The sequence below is a fragment of the Brachyhypopomus gauderio genome, chromosome 13, assembly GCF_052324685.1.
Source record: "Brachyhypopomus gauderio isolate BG-103 chromosome 13, BGAUD_0.2, whole genome shotgun sequence".
Classification (NCBI taxonomy): domain Eukaryota; kingdom Metazoa; phylum Chordata; class Actinopteri; order Gymnotiformes; family Hypopomidae; genus Brachyhypopomus; species Brachyhypopomus gauderio.
In genome coordinates, this window is record NC_135223.1 from 22,131,309 (window position 1) to 22,139,194 (window position 7,886).

Consider the following 7,886-nt stretch of genomic DNA (forward strand, 5'->3'; position numbering starts at 1 on the left):
TTAAGGATAAGGTCTATTAATGATGAGGTCTATTAAGGAAAAGGTCTATTAATGGTCTTTCATGGGTCCTCCAGTGAATTCCAGCACAGTAGAGGGCAGCACCTCTGCAACACCACCATGCCTCAGATCTGATTTCTCTCACATCAGACCCTTCAAAGTGGCTGCCAACATTTATTTTTGCCAAAGTGTAATTTAAAGTATAGACCGAGTATTTTTTTTATCTAGAATTCAGAGTGACTATGTGGCCCTGTTGGAAACCGCTTTTAGCCTAAAATCAGTTGTCTGTGTGTGTGTGTGTGTGTGTGTGTGTGTGTGTGGGGTGGCTGAGAAGGTAAAGGAAGGGTTATATTTAGGACTGCTTTGCTGTTGGACTGCTAATGGTGAGGCAATGCCAGGACACTGCATTTAATTCACAGAATGGAGGGGGGTGGGGTGGGTGATATATGATTACGAGGCTCTGACGGATATATAGCAGGACAAAAGTCCTGTCAATCCAGCACAGCCGTGTCACTCCAGCAGTCCTGGAATGGTGAAGCGTTGGGTGCTGCGACAACAAGCTGATCAACAGCTCATTATCTCCTGAGGCGGAATCCTGGGCTCCCATATTAGCATGTTGGGTCACTAACAGCCCGGCTTGAACATTAAAAAATTCTATTGAGCGTTTGTGATTTAAATGTCGTATTCTGTTAAACAAGTAAAAAAAGCAATCTGCTGCTATTCTGGGTGATGAAGAGCCTTTTTAACCTCTTGTGCTATGGCACATATTCATTTGCTTTTCTTTATTTTCGTTTTGGTCCGTTATCCCGTTTGGACCTCGAGGAATCCCAAATGTTGGGGAGAAGAACATGTGCTTCCTGTGTTTGCACTGAGAGCGAGAGGCCATGCTGTGACCTGGGACAGCTGAGAACACAGGTGTAACTATAGAAGCACTGGCACCATCAAAGGGCTTTGGCCGAACTTATGTCAAACCCCCAGTCATCTCTCACTCACTCACACTCACTTGTGTTCTTATCTCCCAAGCAACAGGCCCCTTTCCCACAGCTGTTATCTGATGGCGGCCTATTAATGGGAATGGCACTCGCACTAACCCCTCTGGGCATTGTTGCATGCTTTCGGTCTGTGCTGGGTCCTGTCCAATCAGGGATGTTTTCTAGTCATGTTGGTGAAAGTCAGGGTTTTCAAGACATGTTCGTGAAAGACATGTTTGAAGGTTGAACCCCAAACATCCTACCTTGTAGCGGTTGATAAATTTGCCTGTGAGTTCACAGTATATAGGAGATGACTGCAGCGTTGGTCATCAACCAGCTGGTGCTATTTGGGTTGCAGCTGGATATAACATTGGACTTGTTAAAGTAACTTTCCATTTGTACACAGGTCGGCTTTTTGAAGTTGTACTTTGTGGCCTAATGTGTTTGAGGCATGAGGCGCTGATCAATGGCTGGATATGACAATGAGGCCAGTTCTAATCTTGAGTCTTGAAAACAAGTAAAATTCTTGGTTGTTGAAACGGCCCATGTGGTGCCTATCTGCTTGGAGTAAGTCATTTCATCTCCATGTGTGCAGTTGGTACACAATGACTCACACCTCATAACCCGCAAACCTGGTGCTGTTAGGAAGAAGATAGTTATTTTTTTAAGCAGCAAATCAGCAACTCTGCCCAGGACCAGAGGTCAATCAAGTGGGGAGCTCAGCTATCTTAAAATGACAGGTATCAGGTATCTTATCTTAGATGACTGGTATCTTAAAAATGAGCATTTGATGGATAGCAGTTTACCTACAAACAAAGTTCAACACAAAGTTCTGCTCTGCCTTTTGATGGTATATGAATTAAATCTGGTTTGGCTTATTTTGTGTTAACACTTGCTAAAACATATTAGTCGACTATAAGGTTCATTGATACTGTCAAATCTGAGAAGGGGGGAGGGCAAAGAAAGAGAAGATGATAAAAGAAGAAAGAGCATTACCCATCCAGAGGAGCATCCACAGATGGGAGTGAAAGTGTAGCTTCTCCACCCTTATGTCAGGATGGAACAGAGTGGTGGTTTTACATGTGCCTCTCTTCTGTATGCGTCACTCGTCTTAAATGAGTTTGGTGACACAGCTTTGAGTCCTGCGTGTGCTGGTCTCTTAATCCTGAGGCTGACACTGGATATGCTTTTTGACCAGGCCAACTGCCAGCAGTTCTCTGACTTCTGTTTTGACAGCTTTTAGTTTGGCGAGTTTCAGAGCGGGAGAACTGTCCTCTGAACTGCCCCATGCCATTTTTACTGTGGCAAACCTTTCAGAACAAATCTTCTCTCTTGCAGTCTCCAGAAGACGTGTGCGTCGTGAAGGATCACAGGTGCCAGATTCATGCACAACAGAACACAGAGCTTGTGTTGCACAATGCTGTAGGCCAGCACAGAATACATTATGACTCACAGGAGAACAGACTGTGTATTGTACAATGTGGTACATCCCTGACAGAATGCATTATGATTCAGAGACGTTCACCTGCACACACTTAGCTTTGGGTGAGACACCACTCATTAAGATACTCCAATGGACTTTCACTGGAATATTATCACAATGTGGGGTGCATGGTTAGCCTTTTAAAATAACCCGTTGTATTTTATTATAAATACTGCAATTATGGATGACCTTAAAGAAACTATTTCCTGTGGAATGAAGAAGTGAAACTACTTGCAGTGAAGCCTTAAAGTTCTTCTTCTAAACATCTGCTAAGAAACTGTATGAGACAGTGTTGGGACTACGATATGTCAACCACCAAGTGTCAACATTATGATTTACCACAGAGATTAGTGAGTATAACAACAGACATGCTCTCTGACCACTCATCAATACCTTTGTAGACATACACTACACTACCACGCTAATGTGAGCATTTCACACAATGTCATTCTGTGTGTAGATGCTTCTTCCACACATTTTAACAAGACACATGGCAAAGCCCAAAATATAAATTGGGGGAAAAAAGTGCTATGCGCCTATGTATTTCTGTATTTTTATTCAGATCTGGGGGGGATGGTCATGTATTCATTTTTTTTCTTCTTTGCAACACCAATCTGACTGAAGTGTGTTATTTTATGCATGCAGGTAAGTATGAAATAAAATCTGTAAATGTGTTATGCATCCTGTTTTAGTCACAGACAGCAAACAAGAAATCCTTGAGTTTTAGGACATTATCTATGGTAAAATTACATTGAAAAGAATATAATTGCTTCTTTTCTAACTCCTCAAATTTTCTCTTCTCTTGCATTTTGATTTACTGCTCAATGCAGATGGGTTCATTTTCCCAATAAGGCTCCTTGCACATTTTCGACCCATCTTTGTAGTCATCGTTTCCCAGGTAAATTTTCCCCCCATCCTGTTCCTCACTGAGTTGAAGCCGGTAAAATAAGGAATCTTTCTCAGAAATCTGACCCTTTGGGCAACATGGCTGTTGAACCATATGCAACAGAGTGGAAAAAGTCTAATAATTTATCACGCCCGTATTCATCATCCAATTGACGCATTAATGCTATTTGTATGAACTTTATAGAGCTAAATAGAACAGAAACAAAGACATTTGCAGTGGGGCTGCAGTGTATTCAGTGGGTGCACCAATACCTGTTTTTATCTTTTTTTTCATGACAATCACTTCACTGACACATTTTTTTAGGGTTTTGAGTCTATCTTCTGTTCTCAGTATATCTTAATATCATATTTCTGAATTGATACATAATAAGTATCTTGACCTAGAGCAGTTTGATAGTTTCAGGACAGATTAGTCAGACAGTTTTTATGTGCAGAACATTTTCATCAGGTTGGCCATATGTTGAGCACTGTGGAGAATGTCCATTTCTAGAGCTCCTTCACAGCTCTTTGGAACCTGTCAAATTGTCTTTCCTCTAGCCCTGGCACACCACAGCTTATTAAAAATAAACTTCTTCTGAACACCCACCACGGTAACAAGGTCCCAGGCTGCGAGTCAGGTTTCTGCCCCAGCCAGAAGAAATGTTAGGCTGTCTCACTTGTGTTAGGAACTCTAGTCCCTAACAAAGATGTCAGCACCGCCACGTCCTTCTTTTTCCACCCGACATATTAAGTGTGCTTGTGCGCCTGATTTATCAGCTTTGTGCATGTTACCTTCCCTAAATTCATCATGCCTCTGTCTTTCCTCCAGGGAGTGGAAGTGGGGCATTGTGGGAAAGTTATTCCCACATTCTAGGAATCTTCTGCAGGACACACACTCGGTGTCGGCCCACTCAATGTGATGTTTAATGCACAATCTCCTATGGACTGAGGGCTGCACATATTAATTCCATAAGAAAATCATCAGCACAACTAGTCTTCTAGTCTTTAAATTAGGACTTCTGTGAAGTATGTCTCCAAGCAGATAAATATAGCTGCTGATGGCTAGCATGAATTGTCATTAACTGTGGTCATTGGCTAAAGAGTGGAATGCTGGAGGCTTCTTTTGGTTCTTTTATCTGATTTAATCCAGCAATGAGCCTGTTTCAAATCCAGAAACTTTTCGGCAAATTTGTGGCTGCGGTAAAGTTGTCTGGGATGACTACAGCCAAGTAGGGCATGAAACAGCAGATGTATAGGCTACTGGGGCAGGACACCTTAGTATCAGCAGGATTGGATTTCAAAAAAATCTTTTAGAACCGATGTCCTCTCTTTCAACAAAGATACAATGACTGTGAATCTAAGTAATTTTCATCTAGGGAAATGTAAATTACAATTGGTCCATGTGGCAGAACAAGCAATCTGTTAACAATTACTGCCTTAAAGGGTTATTACAGCATCAAAGACACTTAGTGCTAATGAAACCCAATCTGTTTACACTCAGAATGCCACCCTTATGTTAGTTTAGATATCTATCTCTACCTTGTTGTGCTATAAGGCCTTATGGGCATGTCTGAGTGCATCCTTTGTCCAGCTGTCTTGTGGAATGCTATCTGATGTTTATGGAGTCTACTAATATTTCACCATATTGTTGAGTCATTGCTAAAATGTGATGAAGACTCCCCAACAGAAGATCTGTTTTGTTCTTTAAATTAAAGAGTTCCTGAACATGTGGTCCTCATTTGGGATTTAGCAGAGGAGGCAAAGACATGAGTGTACCTTTAGATCTCTCTTAGGGGCTTCAACTCCCATGGTAACAGAATCCAAGAACTGCATCTCTGGGGCATTTATGTCATGCCCAATTTTAATACAAAGCCAGAACTCTCCATAAACACCATTGAAATCAAAGATCTGTGTAAAGAATAGATTTGGAGAGCTTAGTCTACATGTTTAAGATGGGCACCATTGCTGTTCTTATCAGAAACATTTGGAACAAAACCCAGAACTAAAGCTCTGTAGCTACCATGTACCTTAAAGTGATGTCCCTGTTTCTACCTTTCCATCCCTTCATCCTCCATCTTTGGAAGATAATTAGTTCTTTGTTCATATTGATACATTAAGATGAAAAGAGTATTGCTTCAACTGTTTCACAAGAAAGAAGTCTCACAATTCAAAATGATAAAATACAATGTCCCTGCTCAGAATTTGCCTAAGGAATTCTTCAAGGCATCAACGCATACTACTGAAAAGCATGTTAGGTGAAAAACAAAGTTTGATACGTTTGCTGAGCAGGCCCAGGACAGCTTTGAAGCTACAGAGCAGTTGGTGTAAGATGTATGTTATTTGAGAAGTGGGCATTAGTAGTGTAAGCTCCTTCAAGATGTTGATATCATCTAGAATCTTGATCTTAAGCTCCTTGAAACTGTGACTGTTAAAAAAAATCATGCTCTCACTGTCATAGTCTATATCAGTGAATGCCTGTGTAGTCATGCACAGCCAATGAGGGTGCAGGGTAATTTATAGAATTCCAGGAAAATATACTTCCTGGTTTCCTAATTTTGCCTTAGTAAATGTTGGGTCGATGTATTTAAGGGCCTGTTTAGATACTGCCTTAATGAATTTCTACAGATTAACCTTTGAGTTTTCAAGGCCGACCTGACAAGCTAATCAGTCTGGTGAGTGAAACGTAAAAGTACAGAACAGCTGATTGGCCTGAGGCTGAATCTGGTGTCAGGACCTCGTACAGGGCTTAAGGACAGCTTATGAGAGCCATTTTGGAGCGCTCCCTTTTCCCTGGGTTCACAGAGGTGTCACTTTTGAAGGTCTCTGAAGACTTTAACCTCCATGTTTTCATGATGACCCACCTTCGTTTCTCCTATGGAAGGCTTTGGGTAGTCTTTGCATTTGAAATGAGATCTTTCAAACTGATGTGTACTGACGGAAAGATCAGTAAAAACAACAGCAACGTGTGACATGGACTGCGTGTGTTGGGGTTCTTCTAGGAGTCTGGCTGTGTGTATGTATGCATATGAGAAGGTGCTGTGGAGGAATCTGAGTAATGCTCGGTTACTTGACTTTGGAAGGCAACCAGAAACCGTAAGAGCAGCTCTGGAACAAGCATCATGGTCTTCTTGTGGACTACAGCATGAGGCAGAACAGTAGGCCTATTCAAACCAACCATTTTCCCTGGCATCATTTTAAAGGGTAGAAAATGAGATCACTGCATTTTAATACATCATGTCAAAAAACACACACACACGCAAAAAAAAACCCAGAATATGCTTCCTTTTTGCTTCCAAAACAGCAGCGGAGGTTATTTGACCTTTTATTTTGATCCTTCCCTGATCCTTCCTCTCCTGGGGAGGAAATAGTTCTTCATGTTCTCTTATGTGCAACGGAGGTTTTATTCATTTTTCCCAGCACTGTTAAATGTGGAAGATTATAATGTTTCAAATGATTTTTTTTTTGTTGTTTGTTTGTTTGTTTTGTGTTTTGTGTGTGTCTGTATGTGAATGCATGTGTTTGTGAGTATGTGTGAGTGTATGTGTGGGAGCAAGTGAAAAACATTTTGCAGTCTGTTCTGTACCATCTGGCTACCATGATGCGCCGGGCACACAAACTTGAAACCACAATACAAATTTTACGCCAATGAGACGGCAATCAGACCTTGTGGTGCAAACACATTTTTTGGAAGTACATGGGACAGCACACAATCTCGTAGGAACGATTACCTCCTGAGACCTTGAGCCAGGCCTGCAGGTAGAGAGAAGGCTTTAGGGAGGTTTAGGGAAATTATTCTTTTCAGATAAGAGACCAAATATGGTGGAATGATATTCAGATGTGCTTTTTGGCTGTCGCTGTTGTGGGTTTGGCTATATCTGGAAGATCAAGGGAGAACTTTTAAAAGAGAAGGAGAGAGCGAAAATTTTCAACTTTTTATCTATTGCATAACTGGTTAAATGTCTCCAGTACAATGGAAATTAATTTCATCCAAGCCTATAAATGTACCAAATGTAATTGTAAATGAAATAATACAGTAAGTCTTTGTTTTCAATAGTTCAAATAAGTCTCAGGTATCTTTCTGTTTAAATACAATAGACATATTAGGGCATTTAGACACGTAGCTTTTCATTTCTCCTCCTCTTTTGTCAATAAAGAGTGTAAATAAAACTCTCTCCCTCCCTCCCTCCTCCCTCTCTCCTCCTTTTCTCCTGCCTCTCTCCCTCCCTGTCCCCATGTAGCACTTTGCTAAGTGACGTGAGGCTCGTGTACTCCATTCCTGGTGAGCGGTGCTCTGACTTTCTGCCATCGTGTTTGTGATATGTGGGACCTCAGGCCGCATCACACGCTGCTGTGGTTCCCTGTTCACTCCCTCATTCCCTGAACTTCATGGTTAGGACTGTGATGGAATTTGGGGTTTTCCTGAGAGGCAAAAATGCTTTGCAAAGTATAAAGAAAATAGCCGATAGGTAGACACATAGCTGTCATAATGAGATGGCAGAAAATGAGAAAGTATTATTATTATTGCTGTTGTTGCTAAAAAGCAAACATTC

The 7,886-nt window shown here is 41.3% G+C and overlaps 1 long non-coding RNA gene across 1 annotated transcript; it reads left to right on the forward strand.

The window, feature by feature from the left end:
• The first annotated feature begins 2,338 nt into the window (after window positions 1–2,338).
• LOC143474324 (uncharacterized) lies at window positions 2,339–7,615 on the forward strand. The gene is made up of 3 exons (XR_013120735.1): window positions 2,339–2,801; window positions 3,282–3,349; window positions 7,575–7,615. It is a non-coding gene; the product is annotated as an uncharacterized LOC143474324 (long non-coding RNA).
• Window positions 7,616–7,886: the final 271 nt, after the last annotated feature.